Source organism: Miscanthus floridulus, chromosome 7 (assembly GCF_019320115.1).
Source record: "Miscanthus floridulus cultivar M001 chromosome 7, ASM1932011v1, whole genome shotgun sequence".
In the NCBI taxonomy this organism is placed as follows: domain Eukaryota; kingdom Viridiplantae; phylum Streptophyta; class Magnoliopsida; order Poales; family Poaceae; genus Miscanthus; species Miscanthus floridulus.
This window is the reverse complement of record NC_089586.1, coordinates 105846078-105867705: the sequence shown is the minus strand read 5'-3', so window position 1 is coordinate 105867705 and position 21628 is coordinate 105846078. Positions and strand designations below refer to the sequence as shown.

Below are 21628 nucleotides of genomic sequence, written 5' to 3'. Positions count from 1 at the left end.
AAAGTCCATGTTTAACTCAAAACCCTAATTTTTGGGAAATTACTTTGGAAGCAAAATTTTGAATTAATTTGAATACAAACCTTGCTCCAAAAATTGAACTAAATAATCCTAGATGATTTACAATAGTAGCCAAACAAGTTCTACTAACCTAACAAGCAAAATCAGGGCAAAACAACTCTTAGACAGGTGTATGCAACATTCAGGTTTCACACATGTTTCAAATGTTTCGAAGCAGTGTTTCAATTGTTATTTACATGATTAGGCATGTATGATTAGGATGCTTGATGATGCATGATATGTATGATTTGCAGTGCCTAAATGCAGGCATAATACCGGGGTGTTACAGGAACCACACGTCGAACTCAACAAAACGCAACTGGCGAACCTGTCTGGCTGTGGCGGCCCTCAAGTCGAGGTGTACCACTGGAGGCGGACCCTGTGGTCTGGGTGGTGGGCGTGAGCCCCTGAGCTGTGTAGCTGGCCTCGGTGGAACTGTGGCATTAGTCCGACCAGAACGGCGTAGCTGGGGTGTAGGCACGGTCTCCTCGGCCTGCTGACCCTCCTAAGTCTCCTGAGCTGGCTGAGGCTCTGCTGGTGGGGGCTGCTGCTGTGCCTCCTACTGGGACTCCCCCTGAGGACGAGCCTCCTTGATAGCCAGTCGATGTCCTGCCATCATGACAGTCCCAGGTGGACCACCATGAAGACGCTCAGCCTCCTCAACTGCTGCCCTCTATGCTGGTGTGAGCTGTGGATCTGCTATGACAACACCACTGCGAGCGCCTCCTCTCTTGGCACGCTCTGCGGCCTCTACAACAGCTGCTGCTCTCGCTGTCTCTGCGTCAGGGTACTTGCGCTTCTTGGATGTCACCTGCTTTGTTGACTTGCCTTTTGAGCCTGTAGGCTGGCGAGGCGGGGGCCTCCGATCATCATCACCAGGGCCACCACCAACGTTCTTGGTGCGAGTCATCTGATCTGACAAGAGGGTGAACTGCCGCTGATGAAGATCAACTGTCAAACTAACACTCCCGAGGCTTGGCCTCGATCCTTACTCACGAGCTTGGCTCCGAGTTGACTGCCAACTGTCACAAGAACCACAACGACACTGACTCGCTGCATGATAGAATAGATGGATATATGAATAAATACAATATATCTAATAGATGCATAAACCTAGGAAGCAAGCAATGTGGGTACAAAATTGAAACGATGGGCAAGCTACCTGATGAATCGGCGATCCAAGAAAAGGAAAGGCGTCACGTGGGGGAACCCTCGGAACCGGCTAGGGTTAGGTCGAAAGCCCTGAATGCGATTGGGAATCAATGCACTGCAATTTGATCTAGGTCACAATTGAAAAGATCAAGGATCAAGATTGAAACAACTACCTGGCCTTACCAATCAAGGAGGAAATAGGGCTAGGGCGCAAGAGCTGCTGATGTGATGGACTTGGAGGCTGGCCAGAGAGCTGCGACTGATTTGCTCGGTGGAGGTGGCACGCTGGCTGGCGGGCGAGCTAGGGTTGGTGCTACGGCAAGGCTTGGTGGCGACTTCAGCTACGGGCTTGGCTCTGGCAGAGCGGTGGCAAGTGTGGCTGGTGCAAGGAGCATGGCACAGAGGTTGCGGCGGCGCGGCGAGCTCGGGCATGGGAGCGGCGGCGCTGGCATGGGCACGGTGGGATTCGGCGGCGCGGTGGCAATCTCGGTTAGGTCAAGGAGAAAAGAACCAGATGGCTGCGGTTATATGAGGGTCCCAAACGTGATAGAGAAGGAAACGAAAGAGAAGTCCTGAAGCCGTGCGGGATCCACTGACCGGACGCTCCGGTGGTAGCGACCGGACGCTACCACCCAGCGTCCTATCGATTCCAGAGAGATCCAATACCTCTGGAATCGGGACCAGACGCGTCCAGTGGTCCATGACCGGACGCAGGCAGGGTCTGGTCAGTACAGCTTGATCTTCCTTCGATCGACCGGACGCTGGATCCCCTCCTGACCGGACGCACAAACGCAGCGTCCGGTCACTCCTTCGGCAGTAGTTCACCTCCTGTGAACTGACCGAACGCTGGACAGCAGCGTCCGGTGCACCTTTTCCAGCAAATCTTCAAAGTTCCTTCGCGCTGCCTGTTCCCAATCAAGTCCCAACTTGAATAAGATCCAAATAAACACCAATTGGGACTGATGTGAGTGACCTCTCTCAAACCCTCATATTTTTCAAAATATTTTGCCTTAGGCTATAATTCTTTTTTAAGAAAATAGGCAATAAGAGGGCAAATGGGACAAAATGACAAACCAACATTCATGCATATGCAATACTTGAAATTAAATCTAGTTGCTTGTCAAGTTTGATCCAAGGTTAAGCTTCTTCACACGCTTTTCGGCGGTTATCTTAACCATGTTAGACAAGCCCTATATGCATTGCAAAGAATTAAACATGTTGTATATTACAATGAATGCAAGGGACAACACAAGCTCAATTTTTAGTGAAGTTACTAAAATCAAGCACATTGAGCTCATTCCGCAATCTACAAAATGTAGCCTCATCTAGTGGTTTAGTGAAGATATCCGCTAATTAATCTTCGGTTCTTACACCTTCTAGTGATATATCATTTTTAGCAATATGATCTCTTAGAAAGTGATGGCGGATATCTATGTGCTTGGTGCGAGAGTGTTGAACCAGATTATTTGCAAGTTTTACCGCACTTTCATTGTCGCACAAAAGAGGTACTTTTTCTAGAACTACACCATAGTCTAGCAAAGTTTGTTTCATGTATAAAATTTGTGCACAACAAGCACCCGCAGCAATGTATTCTGCTTCGGTAGTGGACAAAGCCACACTATTTTGTTTCCTGGAGGACCAAGACACAAGTGATCTACCAAGCAAATGGCACTCTCCGGATGTGCTTTTTCTATCAACTTTGCATCCGACGTAATCCGAATCGGAATAGCCAACTAACTCAAATATAGCTCCTTTGGGATACCAAAGGCCAATGCTTGGTGTATGCTTAAGATACCTAAGGATTCTTTTTACGACAATTAAATGTGTTTCCTTAGGACTAGCTTGAAATCTAGCACACATACACACACTAAACATGATGTCGGGCCTAGATGCAGTTAAATATAACAAGCTACCAATCATAGAACGGTAGATAGTTTGATCAACCGGGTTACCTCCCTCATCTAGATCGAGATGTCCATTGGTAGGCATTGGTGTCTTGATTGGCTTACATTCATCCATCTTGAATCTCTTGAGAAGATCTTTTGTGTATATCTCTTGAGAGATGAAGATGCCTTCTTTCATTTGCTTGACTTGAAAACCAAGAAAGAATGTAAGCTCACCAATCATGGACATCTCGAACTCCTTCGACATCAATTTACCAAATTCTTTGCATGAGTCTTCATTTGATGATCCAAAGATGATATCATCAACATATACTTGACAAATGAAGATATGCCCATCAAGCTTCTTGGTGAATAGTGTGGTGTCGACCTTTCCAATGGTGAAGCCCTTCTCAATTAGGAAGTCCCAAAGGCGCTCATACCAAGCTCTTGGGGCTTGCTTAAGCCCATATAGTGCCTTGGACAACCTATAAACATGGTTAGGATATCTAGGGTCCTCAAACCCGGGAGGTTGATCAACATAGACTAGTTCATTAATAAAGCCATTTAAGAATGCACTTTTCACATCCATTTGATATAGTTTCATTTCATGATGTGATGCATATGCAAGAAGGATACGGATGGCTTCTAATCTTGCAACCGGTGCAAAGGTCTCTCCAAAATCCAAACCTTCAACTTGAGAGAACCCCTTTGCAACTAGTCTTGCCTTGTTCCTCACAACACCACCTTGATCATCTTGCTTGTTGCGGAACACCCACTTCGTTCCAATGACTCTTGCACCTTTTGGTCGCTCTTCAAGAGTCCAAACTTCATTGCGAGTGAAGTTGTTCAACTCTTCATGCATGGCATTGATCCAATCCAGATCTTTTAGAGCTTCTTCTATCTTGATAGGCTTATAGCAAGAGACAAAAGAGTGATGAGCAATAAAAGAAGCAAGTTTTTGAGATCGAGTCATTACTCCCTTTGATGAGATCTTGTGGATGATCTTGTAGGAGAGGTGTATTTCTTCTATTGACCACTTGAGGAGGAGGTTGTGGAGCATCAACATCTTGTGCTTGTACCACCATTTGCTCATGGGAGATATGAGTATCTTCATTTTCTACTCTCCTATCTTTTTCACCATCTTGTGGCACACTTGATGAATGAGGTTGGTTAATGACTTGTACATCATCTTCATCATCTTTTGGCTTGATGTCTCCCACCAGAATATTCTTCATAGCCTCCCTCAATGGTTCATCACCTACATCATCAAGATTCTCATGTGCCCCTTGGGAGCCGTTAGATTCATCAAATTCCACATCATATGTTTCTTCAACCAAGCCGGTGGCATGATTAAATACTCTATATGCTTTGGACTTTGATGAGTAACCAACAAGAAAACTAATATCACAATGTCTTTGGAACTTCCCTAGGTGTTGCCGCTTCTTGTAGATGTAGCATTTGCAACCAAACACCCTAAAGAAGGAGACGTCTGGCTTCTTCCCATTAAGCAACTCATAAGGTGTCTTGCCAAGGAACTTTTGAAGGAATAGGCGGTTTGATGCATAGCATGCGGTGTTGATTTCTTCTACCCATAGAGCTTCAGGGGTGTTGTACTCATCTAGCATTGTTCTTGCAAGAGTGATCAAAGTCCGGTTCTTCCTCTCAACTACACCATTTTGTTGAGGAGTATAAGTTGCGGAGACTTCATGCTTGATCCCAACTTTATCACAATAAGCTTCAATGTTTGTGTTGTCAAATTCTTTCCCATTGTCACTTCTAATCTTTTTGAGCTTCACTTCAAATTCATTTTGAGCTCTCTTGGCAAACTTCTTGAAGCAAGATGCAACTTCGGATTTGTCATGAAGGAAGAACACCCATGTATACCTTGAATAAGCATCCACAATCATAAGACAATAGAGATTTCCTCCCAAACTCTTGTATGTTGTTGGTCCAAATAAATCCATGTGTAGGAGTTCTAGCACTCTTGTGGTTGACATGAAAACTTTGGTTGGATGAGTGTTTGCAACTTGCTTGCCGGCTTGACATGCACTACAAAGCTTGTCCTTTTCAAACTTCATATCCTTCAACCCTCTCACCAAATCATTCTTCATAAGCTTCTTGAGTGAGCTCATCCCAACATGAGCAAGTCTTCTATGCCATAGCCACCCAAGTGTTATTTTGGTGAATAGGCAAGTCTTCAAATTAGCATCTTCGGAGGTGAAATCAACTAGATATAAGTTGTTGTATCTAAATCCATTGAATATCACTTGATTGTCATCTACTTTGGATACAACAACCTCTTTCTCGGTGAACAAGCATTGAAAGCCAAGATCACACAATTGTCCAACGGATAGCAAGTTGAAGCTCAATGAAGCAACATAGAGCACATTGGAGATGGAATGATCATTTGATATTGCCACTTTGCCTAATCCTTTAACCTTGCCCTTTGAGTTATCTCCAAATGTTATTTTCTCTTGACCATCTACCTCTTCATCTAGTGAGGTGAACATACGAGGATCACCGGTCATATGTTGAGTGCAACCACTATCAATAACCCAATGACTTCCACCGGTCTTGTAGTTCACCTACACACATGAGATTCAAACTTTAGGAATCCAAACTTGTTGAGGGCCCTTCACCTTCTCAACAAGTGACTTAGCCACCCAAATCTTCTTAGGCCTAGTCTTGTTGGGGGTCCTAAGAACATGACTTTCATCTTTCCACTTGAATCTTTTCTAAGCATGTAGTGAGCATCGAAAGCAAAGGGTCTAGCATGCTTGGGCAAGGGTTGTGGCGGTGGAGTTTGACACTCATGAGCAAAGTGGCCTTCTTGTCCACACTCAAAACATCTATTTGGCTTTGGCTTTGGCTTTGATTGTTGTTGTTGAGATTGAGCCTTCTTCTTCTCTACACTTGCCACATATCCAATGCCACTTCTATCCATCTTCATGACGGTGTTCATGAGTAGCTCACTTTGGAGATGCTTGCCTCTAGCAAACTTGCTCAATCCCACCTTGAGATGCTCTTTCTCTATCTTGAGCTTCTTGTTCTCTTCCTTGAGAACATCATTGTTCTTCTTTTCCTTGAGCTTCTTGTTTTCTTCTTTGAGCTTCTCATTCTCAAGAATCAACTCTTTGTCATGATCAAGAGTTTCTAGCACAATGGTGTTGTGGCTTTTTATCTCTTCAAGATCTTTCATGAGCTTCTCATTATCACTCTTGAGCTTGACATACTCATCATAGTCATTGCACTCAACCACTTGCTTGCCTTTGCTACTAGATCCATGCTTAATGCTCTCATCAATTAAATCATCACATGAAGTAGCTATATTAATCTTGACAACATGGTTAGTAGCATCATGTGGCTCATTTGGTAAAAATTCTTAAGCAATAACAAGAGTATCATGATTAATCTTAAGAGTAGTGTATTCATCTTTTAGCTTGTTGTGGCTAGTGATGAGTTCATTGTGCACCCACTCAAGTTTATCATGTTTATCTTTAAGCTCTTTCTTGGAAGATTTTAGCTCCTTGAGTTTGGATGATATAGCATCATTAGTTTCTCTAAGCTCATCATTAGCCTTTTCTAAAGTATCACACTTAGCTAAGAGTGAATCACTTTTAGCATCAAGCTTTTCATTGGTAGCTCTACTCTTTCTAATGATCTTAGTGTATTTTCTTAATATTTTGACAAGATCATCATATGTAGGTGAATCATCATCATCGCTATCGCTATCATCATCACTAGCATGCTCATCATCACTACTATCATCACTCTTAGTTACCTTGAGTTCACCCTTGGCCATAAGGCATAGGTGTGTAGAGGATGATGGCGATGGTGGCGGTGAGGATGCAAGATCAATAGCAATTGCGGCCACCTTTTCATCGTCACTATCTTCATCGGATGATCCACTTGATGAATCAATGTCCGTGAGCCAATCACTGACAATGTAGGCCTTTCCACTCTTCTTCTTCTTGTGGAAGTCCCTCTTCTTGCCATCTCTCTTCTTGTATGGCTTGTTCTTTTTCTTCTCATCTTCATCTTTATTGCTTGAGTCATCTTTCTTGCCCTTGTTCTTGTTCTTGAACTTGTCTTTCTTGGGCTTTGTGCATTGATGAGCTAGATGACCAAGTTCGCCACAATTGTAGCAATCCATCTCGGAGATTGGCTTTCTTCTTGAGCTAGTGAAGAACTTCTTCTTGCCGTCAAACTTGATGCCACTCTTGTTTAGCTTCTTTAGCATCTTGGCGGTCTTCTTCACCATGAGAGCAAGACTTTCTTCATCATCTTCATCACTTGAGCTCTCATACTCAAGTCTTGCTTTGCCCTTATCTTGGCTAGCTTTGAATGCTAAGTCCTTCTCTTTCTTCTTTGTAGAGGATGAGCCATCTTGTGGCGTGATGTGCATGTACATCTCATGAGCATTGATCTTTCCCAAGATTTGTGTCGGTGTAGTGGCGGAAAGATCACCTTGATGTAGCACGGTCACAATGTGCCCATATTTGTTAATGGGGAGGACACTCAAGATCTTTCTCACAATGTCAGATGGTGACATTTGAGTAAGTCCAAGCCCATTGACTTCCTCTACAAGAACATTTAAACGCGAATACATCTCATTAGCACTTTCTTTGGGAAGCATTTCAAATGAATTTAGCTTTTTAATCACAAGATGATAGCGTTCCTCACGCTCACTCTTGGTTCCCTCATGGAGCGCATAAACGTCCGACCATAGTGCATGGGCGTCTTTGTGGTTCCTTACACGGTTAAACACATCTTTACAAAGGCCTCTAAAGATGGTGTTTCGAGCCTTTGCATTCCATTTTTCATAGTTAACCTCATTGCCTTGTAAGTTAGTAGCATCTCGAGGTTTTGGGAAGCCTTGAGAGGCGGCTCTAAGAATACCAACATCTAGAGCTTCTAAGTATGCCTCCATGCGAATTTTCCAATAAGGAAAGTCATCTCCCTCAAAGATAGGAGAAGGTCCATCCCCGTGAGACATCTTGCTCTAAGTGGTTAGGTTTAAAACATGAGCACAAGGCTCTGATACCAATTGAAAGGATCAAGATGCCCAAGGGGGGTGAATTGGGCTAATTGTAAATTTTCTTGCAATAATCAAATCCTACGGATAGCCCAATTAACCCCTTGTGCCTAGAAAAGTGTTTCTATCAAACTAACGCACAAAGGACTTACAACCTATGTTCCAAACTTACTCTAGCATGGCAATTCTATGAATGTAACAACAAGTATTGAATTGCACAAAGTAAATACTCAAAGTAAATGCTCAAAGTAAAGAGATAGAGGAACGCGGCGACGTTTTGCCAAGGTATCAGAGAGTCGCCACTCCCCACTAGTCCTCGTTGGAGCACCCGCGCAAGGGTGTAGCTCCCCCTTGATCTACGCAAGGATCAAGTGCTCTCTATGGATTGATTCTTCGACACTCCGTCGCGGCGAATCACCCAAAGCCGCTCACAACTTGAGTTGGGTCACCCACAAGCTCCGTCGGGTGATCACCAAGCTCCCAACCACCACCAAGCCATCTAGGTGATGATGATCACCAAGAGTAACAAGCACGAACTTTCACTTGACCACACGAAGCCTAATGAGAAGATGGATGCACACTTGGCTACTCTTGATTCACTAATGAGGCTACTCTCTTGGATTCTCAAATCTCAATCACCTCACTAAGACCTTGCTCTTCTTGGCACTCACAAACGTGTTTCTCAGCTGTTGGAATGAGCAAAAGTGACTCCACACACGAGTGGAGCTCCTATTTATAAGGCAACCTGAAAAACGAACCATTATGAGCTTCTACGGGGTGACCGGATGCTCCGGTCATGTTGACCGGACGCTCTGGTCAGTTCAACCCGCGAACCAGTAAAAATGAATGGACCGGACGCTAGCAGGGTCCGGTCAGCACTGACCGGACGCGTCCGATCGCGTAAAACCCTTACTGGAACCTTACTGGACTCGACCGAACGCTGAACCCTCAGGGTCCGGTCAATACTGACCGGACGCGTCCGGTCGCAGATTCCCTTCTCTGGAACCTTACTAGAGTCGACCGGACGCTGCCTTTCAGCGTCCGGTCACTTGACCTCTTCAGCGTCCGGTCGCACCGAACGTAGACAGCTGATCAAATGAACTGACTGGACCCTGTGGCCAGCGTCCGGTCGCACCGGGGCCAGCGTCCGGTCAGTATTTGACCCTCCATTCACTTCCAACTCTCGATCATATGTGAATGGAGTTTGCTCCAAAGGATCTTAGGCATTCATAGGAGCTACCTAGAGCTAGTTTTAACAAGTGTGCACCACACCTAACTCACTAGACTCAACTAGGTCAAGCTACCCGTCTATGCCCCCCTTAATAGTACGACCAAAGGAAAAACAAAGTCCTAAACTACTCTAAGTGTCACTCCAACTCCAATCGACACTTAGAACTAGTCATCCTTAACCTTGTCGTCCATCCTTTGAAAACCGAAATGATTTCCATCATAGGGGCATGACAACTTTGATTGCCCAATCGATCTCCATTACCATGACCAAACTTAATTGCCTCTGCAAAACACACGTTAGTCATAGTAATCTTATATTGTCATTAATCACTGAAACCCAACTAGGGGCCTAGATGCTTTCAGACGCCTATACGCGGCATGGTTGGATGGATGGACGAGGCTATGCCTATCCATGCAGCATCCTGCCACACGCTCGATTTCGCAATGATTCCAGCGACCATGGCCCCGTTCGGCTTACCCAGAAACTAGCTTGTTTGGCTTGTTTTTTCAGCGGTGACAGTGTTTTTCTCTCACAATAATTTAGCCAGAAACAGTGTTTTTCAGCCAAGTTTCAGCAAGCCGAACGGGGCCCATATCTGGGGACCTGACCAGGCCAGGTTGCACTTGCACCTATATGTCATGACCCTGCAAAGCCATCAGCCCTGCCTTTCTCTTCTCTCTGATTTGAAGAAAAACCACGCCCGAATGATTTTTTTAATTTTAACACTTTTTGGAAACTAATTTTAAATCTAACACGGTCGATTTATTTTTTAAACTAACACTTTTGGCCGCGCCTATTGCCCTGGCATGGCCAAATGCCTGTGCCACGCCATGCATGGTTGCGCGATAAAGGGCTGATGTGGCGGCGACCGGAATCACTGACCGCTGACGAGGCAGGGCCTGCCGCGCCACCGATCTTGGCGCGGCACTGCTGCGCCCTGATTGATGGCACGACAGAGCCGAATAAAACCCTCGCTGCCAGTCCCGCTGCCCGAGCAGCAAGGCCGCCTGGCCGCCGTGCCCGCATCCACCCGCGCCAGCCGGCCGCCACGCCACGAACACCAGCAGCCTGGCTCCCGTCCGGCCCTCCATTGCCGCCTCCCTCCCTTCCCTTCCATTTCCCGGCCACCTCCCTCCCTCCTCGTCCTCGTTCAAGGTAATGATGTATATTTTATTTTCGTTTGAATGGTGGATAGTATATTATGAATGTGAGCTAAGTTTAGGAGGAAAATTATGTTTGGGAACTATGGTCTACGGTTTGAAGGAAGATATTAGTTTGATTTTGTCAATGTTAAGGTTAATTATTTAGTTAGAAGTATGTTTACCATGTATATTTTTATTGTTATAATTGTTGGTTATATTATTTTAGTTGCATTGCAAATGATTATATTTTACATTAATTTGCATTATTTTGATTGATGTTTAATTTGAACTATTTTTTTAGATGGAAGACATGTTTCGGGAGTAGTTATGGCGAAAACGGGGTCATCCTAGAGAATTGTACCCCGACGAGTCTAGCAAAGATACCCCTGTCCCTCCTGAACTCCCTGTCCCTAACTGTGACTTTGGTCGTCCGGCCGACGTGTTTCAATCGAGATATCTGGACACAGCGGCTCATTGCTTCTACATGTGCAGTCGTTTTAATGTAAGTAATTGTTTCCGTATATTTTTCTTCTTCATTTGTATTACTAGGTTACTAATATTTTGTTGAATTTTTATTGTGTAGGACCATGAGAGGTGCCTTTTCTTTTAGTGGATCAACGGTGCAGACAAGTTTGACCCTAGGTACCTCCTTTTTGACGATTGGTGGAGAGGACGACATCCACGAGAGCACTTCGAGTGGTGGGTTCCAACTCCCCCTAACCCGGCTCCAATGATGGTTAAGGAGAAGCACTTAGCCGTAGTTAGACGACTCAAGGAACCTCCTCTGTGCCATTACGGAGACCAAGCCGTGATAAACCCTGACAATACATTGGAGCTTGTGTGTCCAAACAAGCATGAAGTAAGTGCAAAGTGTATGTGTTGAAATGTTGAGCTATATGTGTTATGTACTAATGTCACGTTATTTAGGTGTATTCAATGACGAAGTGTCATTTCAAGGAGTGGTTGTATGGTCCTAAGAACAGATGGCCCGAAGAACCTCCAAAAGCAAAGCAAAAGAAGAAAGAAAGGTTAATTTACAAAGCACCTCCAGTCAAGTGCGAATGTGGTGTTAAATCCAACTACGGTCTAGTCCCTTCGGAGCTTGGAATAGGCCATTATTGCGGCCATATGATTGACTATGATGAGGTTGGTTATTTTTGCGGTAACCATGAAATCGTATTTTGTTTCTTTTGCTAAGACATATATGATATAATTTATCATTTGAACAGAGCACTAGGAAATACAGGTGGGAATGTTATAATGGTCAAGCTAAGTTCTTGGATGAACTGAAGGAGAAGCAAGTAATTGCATGAAAATGGGGATATGGACCTGGCTACGTCAACCTTTTCGTTAAACATCACAAAGACAAGATGCGTGAGTTTGCTAGACAGCGCGGTATTTGTAACCCGATCAACGTTGGGCTTGTCAAATGGGGATTGGAGAGACGGATGACATTAGAGGAGGAGAGGACAAGGAAGGAGGCAAGGGAGGAGACAAGAGTACAGATGCAGGTCTTGAATGAGCATGTTGTTTCATTATGTGCTAGTGAGTACTTCGACGCCTTTTTTTTCGTTGCCTGATTTTAAATATAATATAGTCGCGTTGCTAACTGATTGCATTTTATGCATGAAGGGATTGGATGCAGCGAGGACCATGTTGCAGAGGTGGCTCATGCAAGGTATGAGGAAAATAAGTTAGATGAGCATAGAAAGTGAGCTGGTCGCACCGTTGAATCACCGATTGTGTTGTCTGATGAGGGGGACGAGGATGAGGATGACACTGCCAGACTCAGCGAGCTCATCGCTCTAGCAGAGGCGGGTTTGCAGGCGGATGAGGCTGAAGACGACACTAGTAGACTGAGCGAGCTCATCTCTTTAGCAGAGGCGGGCTTGCAGGCGGAGGAGGCTGAGGACGACACTGACAGACTGAGCGAGCTCATCGCTCTAGCGGAGGTGGGCTTGTAGGCGGAGGAGGATGATGACGCGTTCTTCACTCAGGCCACAGAGGCCGTAGATGAAGTGGAGGCCGCTTACTACAGGCGAAAGGCAGATCAGGGCAATACAGGTGAGCCTAGCCATAGCAACAGGGTTGTGGTTGAGGATTGGTACTCGGACGACGAGTTGCTTACTCAGTATGTTTCTGACCGAGGGTTTTTAATTACGCCGACTGTTAGTTCCATGCTTTATTAATGATCAATGTAGCTATGTAGTAGAAATTCTATTATGTTGTCTTATATTCCATTTGAACTACTGATGTATTGTACCCATGTGTCATGTACTCAGATTACCCATGATCGATCTTAAGTGATCACATCTGTTTGTATCATGCATTCAAAATTTCTAAAATGAACATAATCAGGTGAAATTATCTTGAATATAGCACCATAGCCCACTGGTTCGGCCATGCCATAGCCTAGGTTCGGCCGTGCCAGAGTCCACGGCGTGTCAGTGCCGCGCCATACTACACGGTGCGTCAGTGCGGTGCCATAGACGACGGTGCGGTAGTGACGCGAACAGACAACATCCAGCTTCAATTGAGTTGTTGTCGGTGCTGTACAAAATTACAAGTGGTGCCGCGACCGTGCGCAAGTTGAACCGAACATGAAGCAAATAAATGGACGACAAGTTGCTACATAACATTTTCATTAGTTTATGAGTCTACAAGTTTTCGATGACAATATTTATTCGACGTAATGAACTAAGTCCCAGAAATGTAAGGATCCCTCGAACGCCTCTTGGAAACCTCGTCGTCCGATGGAAGAAGGGGGTCGTCATACTCCACCTCAAGAAGGGGGTACAACTGGTGCGGCGTGGGAGGGGCCATCCTGTTACAAATTGATAAAAAAGGGTTAGAGTATTCAAATTAACAATATTCAAATTAACAATATTCAGATTAACATTATGTAGCATTGCAAAATTTGAACTACTTGTTATGCAGTACGAACATAATATAAAATCACCTGCTGCCCTCGTCTTCTATGCCGGCTAGCCTTGTGACTAGATTGTTTGCAAACGGAGCAAAAATTTCTACCACGGGTCTCATTGAAGTCTCCCCCGCCGTACATGTCTTTGCCGTACCCTCTCATAGCGTCCATGTCCCCCTTGAGTCGCTTCTTCCTCCTACCCTTTCCTACCTTTATTAGATCCGAATGCGGCACGTAGTCATAACCATTATAAGGTGGCCACTGTGTCGGGTCAAGGTATGGCTCGAAGCTCATCTTCCAAATACTAACGGTGTTCGAATGGAGATACAAGGGTGACATATATGGCAGATCCTCATAGTTATACCCGCGAACCCTGTAGGCCGTGATCATATGAGAGCAAGGGGCATGCATGATCTGAGGGACGTTGCAATTGCACTCTACCTTTTCAAGATCAATTCGGTAGTTTCGTCCACCATAACGTTCGCCGCCCAAGCTTGTGCCACCCTTGCCCCATACACTAAAGATATGGCGGCAGGGTCCATACAGCTCGGCGGTGTGCTGCTTGGCCAATTCCTCAGCATCCTTCAAATGTTCAGCTCCAACCTTTCCAAAATGCCCCTGCTCAGCTATATTCCTCTACGCAAGTTCCCACCTCTTCACAAAATATTCGTTGCACTTATGAAACGAGAACTCAACAATTCCAGACACAGGCAACGATCGAACTCCGGTGAATACACAGTTGAAGGACTCCGAGGAGTTAGTGGTCATGATGCCATACCTGAACCCCCCTCGTCATATGCTAACGCCCACTGAGCCTTCTGTTCCATCTGCGCCTCTAACTAGGCCTTTCCCGCTGCATTTACCATCTTGTCTAGTTCTCTCTTTGTCTCCTTAAACTGGTGCTCTGTACGTACACAACATAGAGCCTTTACCTTGTCACATACCTCCTGCTTCCGCTGACGCCGCCAGAAATTAGCGGCAAAGTGTCTCATGCACCATCTATGTATTAGAGGTGGGAACCCATCTATATGCTCAACTGCAGCATTAAGAAGCCCTGCGTGATGGTCTGAGATCAAACATATAGTGCGACTTAGGCCAAGCACTTGCACACGTAGAAGCCGCATGAACCATGACCACGATTCATTGTTCTCTCCCTCTGCCAAAGCAAAAGCCATGTGTACTATCTGGTCCTCAGGATCAACAACAGCAACCATCATCAAGGTGCCCCTATACTTTCCTGTCAGGAAAGTGCCATCAACAAGTACGACTGGCCGACAAAACTAGAATGCATGTTTCGTTTGCGCGAACGACCAGAACACACGATAGAGGGCATGCCTCAATGGGTCCCGAAAAAACATCCCTCCGTTGTCCACAAACCATTTCAAACTAGGGTTGTAGTAATGTATTGCACATAAGATGCGGGGCACCCTATTGTACGCTTCCTCCCAAGTACCCCATCGAATCGCCAGAGCAATTTGCTTAGCACGCCAAGCCTTTCCGTACGTCACATCGTACCTAACGAATCTAGATATGGACTATTGTAAAGAAGACACCGAGATGTCGTTATTATCATCAACGTGCCCCAATATACGACAGGCAAGGTAACGTGTAGTGAGCTGATGATGATTTTCCTTCCCTCTATTGTCTAGGCAAGTGTGGGGTTCGACGACTTTAGTTATCCTCCACTTGTCATCACTCTATCTCTTTCATGCATTTAACCTCCACATACAACCATTTTTGCATATCACGTGGTACCTCAACTCCTGGTCCGAATGAGTGATGGTGTACGGCCTATGGTGGTACACAACATAGTCCTGAAGGAAGAGTTTCATCTCTGACATTGTGTTGAATATCATCCCCTTCCTAAGGGTTTCTTTCTCATGGTTATACAATAAATTTCTACACATATGGAGACCGGTGTCACAAACTGCCATATCCATCATGCTGACATCCCTATAGTTCGGAACACCCATGAAAGGTATGTTCTTGGACCTTAGTTGCTCAAGCTCAGTCGCTGTGTAAGGTGGTGGTGGAACATACTGCTGCGCTTCGCTAATTCTGGCCCATGAATCATAGGGGGTATCATCTGTAGCTAAATCTGTGACTAGTCTACCCTGAGCCTGGACACCATGCAAAACCTCAGTTGGTACTGGTAATGACATAGTATGAACCGGTACTGGTATGGCATCAGCCGGTGTTGGCATAGCATCTATACCTCCTTGGTCATCACCAGAATCGTCTAAATCACTGCTAACTACATCACCGATCCTGTCCTCCTCCTTCTGCTCCTCCTCTTCCCGTTCAAAATCATTCACATCGAAGTCATTGCTTATACAACCTACTGCAGTTGAATGAAACTGCTCCTGCGTCAACTGACCATCCAAATCCATGTTACCCTGAGTTACTTCCCCTTCGACCCCCAATTCTTGCTCATTGCCTCCAACACCGTCAATGGACGGGCTGTCCTGAACACCCTGCATCCTATACCCATTCTCCACCACCACCTCAGCCATGGGCACATTGGGACCTTGGAGAACCCTAGTGTAGCGGGACTAGTGAGCAGGGTCGCGCAAAGGCATGAGGACATAGTGTGCCCTAGTCTTCCCAGTATCAAACCTCCCCTTCAGTGTGAAATCATCGCCAAACTTTGCATTCAAACGGACACAAAGGTCATTGAAGCTAGGAGGTTTATCAAACCATTCCAGTTCTTCTTCCATATCCTCAAACATACCATCTTCTCTCTAACACTTCCTCCATACAAAACTCTAACACAACAATTCATCTGCAAAAGCATTTCAAGAAACTTCATCAAGTTGTCGAAATCGTCGTACGTAATGTCCATAGTAATATTAATACATATTCTGACTATAACTATACTAACTAATCTAATATTAACATCTATACATGGCTAAATACAACAACTAATTAGACTAAATCCAATGTATAACTAGACTCAATAACTGTACTAACTAAACTACCTAACTTTACTACCTATACTAACTTACCATATTACCTATACTAACTAAACTAACTAACTTTACTAACTATACTAACTATACTTTAATAATTTTACTAACTTTATTAGGGGAGTACCTCGCTGCAGCGCGCTAGACCGGGCCGGGAAACACGAGCGCAGTCCTCGGCGGGCACCCGCCGTGTGTGGACGGAGGGGGTGGCGCGCCGGCGTGCGGGCTCGGCGGCCGCACCGGGCGGCCGGCGGCCGTGCCGTGCTCGGCAGCGGGCTAGCTGGCGCGGGCAGATGCGGCCGCGGCGGCCGGCGTGCTCGGCGGAGGGCTGGCGCGGGCGGACGCGGCCGCGGCGGCTAGGCGGCCTTGCTGCACTGCTCGGGCAACGGCGGCTGCTCGCCACTGGCGGACGCGGGCCGCGGCGGGGGTTTTATTCGGCTCTGCCGCGCCACGGATCAGGGCGCGGCAGTGCCGCGCCCTGATCCGTGGCGAGGCAGGCCCTTCCCCGTCAGCGGTCAGTGATTCCGGTCGCCGCCACGTCAGCCCTTTGCCGCGCCACCATGCATGGCGCGGCACAGGCATTTGGCCGCACCAGGGCAATAGACGCGGCCAAAAGTGTTAGTTTAAAAAAAACCCGACCATGTTAATTTTAAAATTAGTTTCTAAAAAGTGTTAAAATTTTAAAAAAATTCGCCCGAATTAATTGTGGTTTGTTTGGGAGCCCGTGTTCGTTTTCGGTCGTCAGTGCACGCAACAGGTGCCGGTCGCCTGTTACAATCATTAGCGTGCATGAACGTGCGTGTACATGCATACTAATGGTGTGTGTTTGCCGCTTGCTCTCTTCTTGTCCTGTCAGCTGGCCGTCGGCCGGCCGGAGCAGTGTACGTCTCTAACATTACTTAGCAGCAGGCAGTACGATCTTCCTAACACGCGCATATATTGGCCAACCGGAGTGGTCATATACAATACATTGCAGTCATGCCTGCGTGCTTGTTTTATTTCTGCACTTCAGCGTAGTTAATAGCTACTGCAAGATAGCAGTTTAAAAAAAAAACACTGGAGCAGAGGACAAAAAAACAAGCTAAATGAACAAAAAGTGTAGCTTTATTTGATATAATACTACATGACCGCATACATCGACGGATGGATCATTTGCAGGGTGGCCGATGATCACATCGGATTACATACATGCATGGTGAGTAGTACGCATGCATGACACGGGTTCAGCGATCACGTTCTGTCATCCATCCGACAAAACTGAAGATCGATCGAGATCCATCAACATATATTGCCCTCGACCTCGCTGTTTCAGTTCAGAACTTGACTGCGAAGTTCGCCGGCAGCGTCAATCGTGGTTGGGACAGATGATAGATATTCCTCATCATAGAAGGAGCTTGAAACAATCGGTGTGGTCGGCGGAGGCGTCGTCGTCGCTGCAGGGAGAGTTGCGTGTGGCGGCCCTCGTACGTGGTCATCACCATGCGGCAGTCCGTCGACAGCCTCTCCACCCGGTTTCTTCACGCGGCAGTTGCTGTGAGTGCACCGGAAATAGCTCCTGCATAATGTGCACATGCAAGCGAAAATTGACCCAGCTAGTAAGCTTCCTCAGGCATGGGTCCATACATATTTCGGCATGTTATTTATGTTTCACGTCTAAATAAATCGTCTCGATCAGATTCACATTTCTCCACATACCAGCGTCACCAGCCACCCAAACCAGCCCCAGAAACAACCAGCGAACAGGCCGACAAACACTATAGCAGAGAAACTAGCCCCCTTAGTCCCGGTTTTTGGGAACCGGGACTATGCAATCGGGACTAAAGGTCTCGATTTTAGTCCCCAGTTCCTTTAACCGGAACTATAGGTGTTTTTTGGGTGAAAAAACATGTCTCGATTTTTAGTCCGATTTCTATAACCAGGATTAGAGGTGTTTTTTGGGTGAAAAAAAGGTATGGTTGTGGAGATTTGAACCCAAAACCTTTCAGTTCAGCTCTCGTGCACGTTACCATCTCACCTCCCACCATATATCTAACTTAGATAAGATACACTTTCTTTTTAAATTCACTCTGAAGGCACCTTTAGTCCTGGTTTGAGATACAAACCAGGGCTAAAGGTACCAGGACTAAAGGTACCTTTAGTCTGGGTTCGTGTCCCAAACCGGGATTAAAAGTCACACTTTTAGTCCTGGTTCGTGTCTCAAATCGGGACTAAAGCTTCTCGCACTGACACGCCTCTGACACACCTCGGTAACCGTTACAACCGGGACTAAAGGGTGAAATTAGTCCCAGTTCGTATTACAAACCGAGACTAAAGGTCCAGTGCTCCCTTTAGTCACGGTTGCAATTTTGAAACCGGGACTAAATACTTTTTTCGCCATGGATGAAAGGTTGTTTCTCTACTAGTGGAAAATTCAAATATGTTTTAGGCAAGATGATTAATACGGTATTTAGCTATTTTCTTATGCTATAATAGTCTACTAGCGAGACAAACGTATTGATATTTTATTAAATTTTAGTTTCCCTAAGTAGGATACATACATGCAAATTTATCCATGATATATATTTGATCAGTACCTAGGTTGTCATATATATATATATTTCTGATTTTTCTTCTTCTCTCAACTGATACACAGTTTATTCATCAAGAAATGTGTTGTTATTGTCATGTATAAACATTATTATTAGGGCTGGCTAGTTGTTAGCCCCTTAGCTATAGGGATAACCATTATTAACAAGAGAGCTAATAGTGCATTGCTAGGGATGTATCCACCTATTAGCTGAGGTTACATATCTGCACTTCTTGTTAATATATATATAGTTAGCATGCTAATTTTAGCTGCGGCTAACATTTAGTTTTAGCAGATCTAAATAGGCTCTTAGATGTCTCTTTGCACAAGAGAAGCGTGCTTAGGTACCTTTGATACGGTATGGTCTAAGTAATACTAACTCAAGTAAAAAAAAATAGTTGATGTCACCCTTTGAGGTGAAACTTTGGCCACTACTTTATCTATATATTTGAACAGATTATATGATGTCTTGTAATTTCAAACAAAAGGAAGCAGTTATATATATCTAAAAAATGTATGGATAATCAAAGTAATTTATAAAAGATGAAGTTATACATGATTTTTACGCTTGCAAACTGAATACTTGAAAAACTATAAACAGTCAAGTGACCAGAGGTAGTTCATAAAGTAAAATCAACTTAATTAATTCTGCGTATGGAAGTGTTCTTTGTTAGCATTTCTTTTGGCGGGATAATCAAGATTGTATTCAGACCATGTGCATCTGTAGGAAATTAGACCAAATTAAAGGATTATCATCGTGGTGCATATATAGATCTCTTAGCTAGGTTAGCTCTGTCTAGCTAGCTATTTGTGTGGGTGCATCTGATCTTTGCAGAAACACAAGCTAGGATCTTAGAGACTGTGGGCCAGTTCTGATACACACCTGTCTGTGTGTGCATGTGCATGTGCACACACTTCATTCGGCCTGTTTGCTGTAGCCTACGGTAGACCACGTATGGGACACTATGATCTGAAAGACTGAACTTCTGATCCACTATCTAAGTGTCTATCCCACCTATATATAAGGTTCATAACTAACTCGATCAGGCATTAATATGCACTGCCACATCTTTTTCCTTTCCCACTCTTTGGTTTTCTTCTTCAATGTATGGTACCTTGCAATAATTTCACTCTCATTAATTATACAATCCGCTATATGCTCAACTAAGAAATCTAATATCACTTAAATTAATTCTAGGGGAGAAAGAAAACCGGGAGACAGAATAATATGAATTAAATCATAAACTACCAGATGTTATTAGCATAAATGTGTTTGTAACTGTGTTAAAGGAGATCATTATTGATCCTATATATAGTAGTATGATTCTGCAAAAATAGAGATGAAATGTAACTCGAATTCTAGCATATGCATTTGGAGCGAAGAAACATATATACAAGCTTCCCACATGAACTGAAAGCAATTGCATTACAGATTGGCTAACATACTACTGTGTCTCAAATTAAATAAGGTTTACCGGGTCTATTTTTAATCGATCACCACACTATAGCTACATTGACCCGCTTCTATAGATACCATATCTATCAGGCATCTTTTCAAGAGGCAAGATACTGCTTATTAGGAGTAGATCATTAGCACATAAAATTAATCATCTAAGGTTTACTTGTTAATCTGCTAGCTGCTTGCACATATTCATAACCAACAAAAGAAAGCATGGCAAGCCGCATGCATGGAGTGTGTACAATTAGTAGAGCTAGTCATGGATAACAACCTCTACACAAATTAATCCATGGAATATGATGTGGATTGCAGATACCTTGGGTGGAGGCTGTTCTTGACAACCTTCTGCCCGTACTTCCTCCACTTGTAGCCATCATCCAGTACATCCACGTCGCTTCTGGTCTGGAAGCAAAACCTCGGTTCCCTCATCTTCCTCCTCACCTTCATCTTCCCTCTCTCTGCTATCGTAGCTGCTGAGCCCTTCCACCTGCACAACCACACGCCACTTAGCTTTGCACATGTACACCATCAAACCCTAATTAACTAAAGACAAAGGTTTATTCAAGAAACATTACAAGAGAGCATACCATGTGCTATTACTCTCGTTGCAACCTAGTTTAGTAGTCACCGAGGTGCAGACCTGCAGAAGAACGAAACCTCTCATAAGGAACAAGCAAGAAAGGACGCCGACAGAAAACCTTCAAGCTAAGCTAGATCACCTCACCTCCTCAGCGCCAATAGTACTGGGCATGAAACCGGCCGTAGGCTTCCCACCGCATGCTGTTGCGGCGACGGCGCCGGAGCTGCTGAAGAAGGGCAGTGCCGGCAGCGGGTATAGTCCACCACAATGGTCGGAGGAGAGCATCCCGCCATGGTTCTCGGTCTCTTCCTGGCCAACTACAAACGGCATCTGGAAAAGCTTGTTGTTTGGTTGGCTAGGAAGTTGTAGCGGGAGAGGAAGAGGGAAGGCGGCGTAGTGATCCGGCACAAGGAAGCTAGGAAGGCAAGCACTCAACTGGCCTCCCTCCATATATGCCTGCATATGCGCTAGCGATCGATTGATGATCAAAGTGTGGTTCTTGGTTTAATTGGGCGGGGCAGAAAATTCGCAGGATGGATCGGAATGGATCTCTCTCCTTTTGGTGTCAATAACTGTGCACGATAAGGTTGACGATGACGATGATGCTTTGGGGTTAGTGGTGGTGTGGGCTATA

The 21628-nt window shown here is 45.0% G+C and overlaps 1 pseudogene; it reads right to left on the bottom strand.

Annotated features, from left to right (window-relative positions):
* Positions 1 to 17770: 17770 nt before the first annotated feature.
* On the bottom strand, positions 17771 to 21628 carry LOC136466009 (probable WRKY transcription factor 12; annotated as a pseudogene).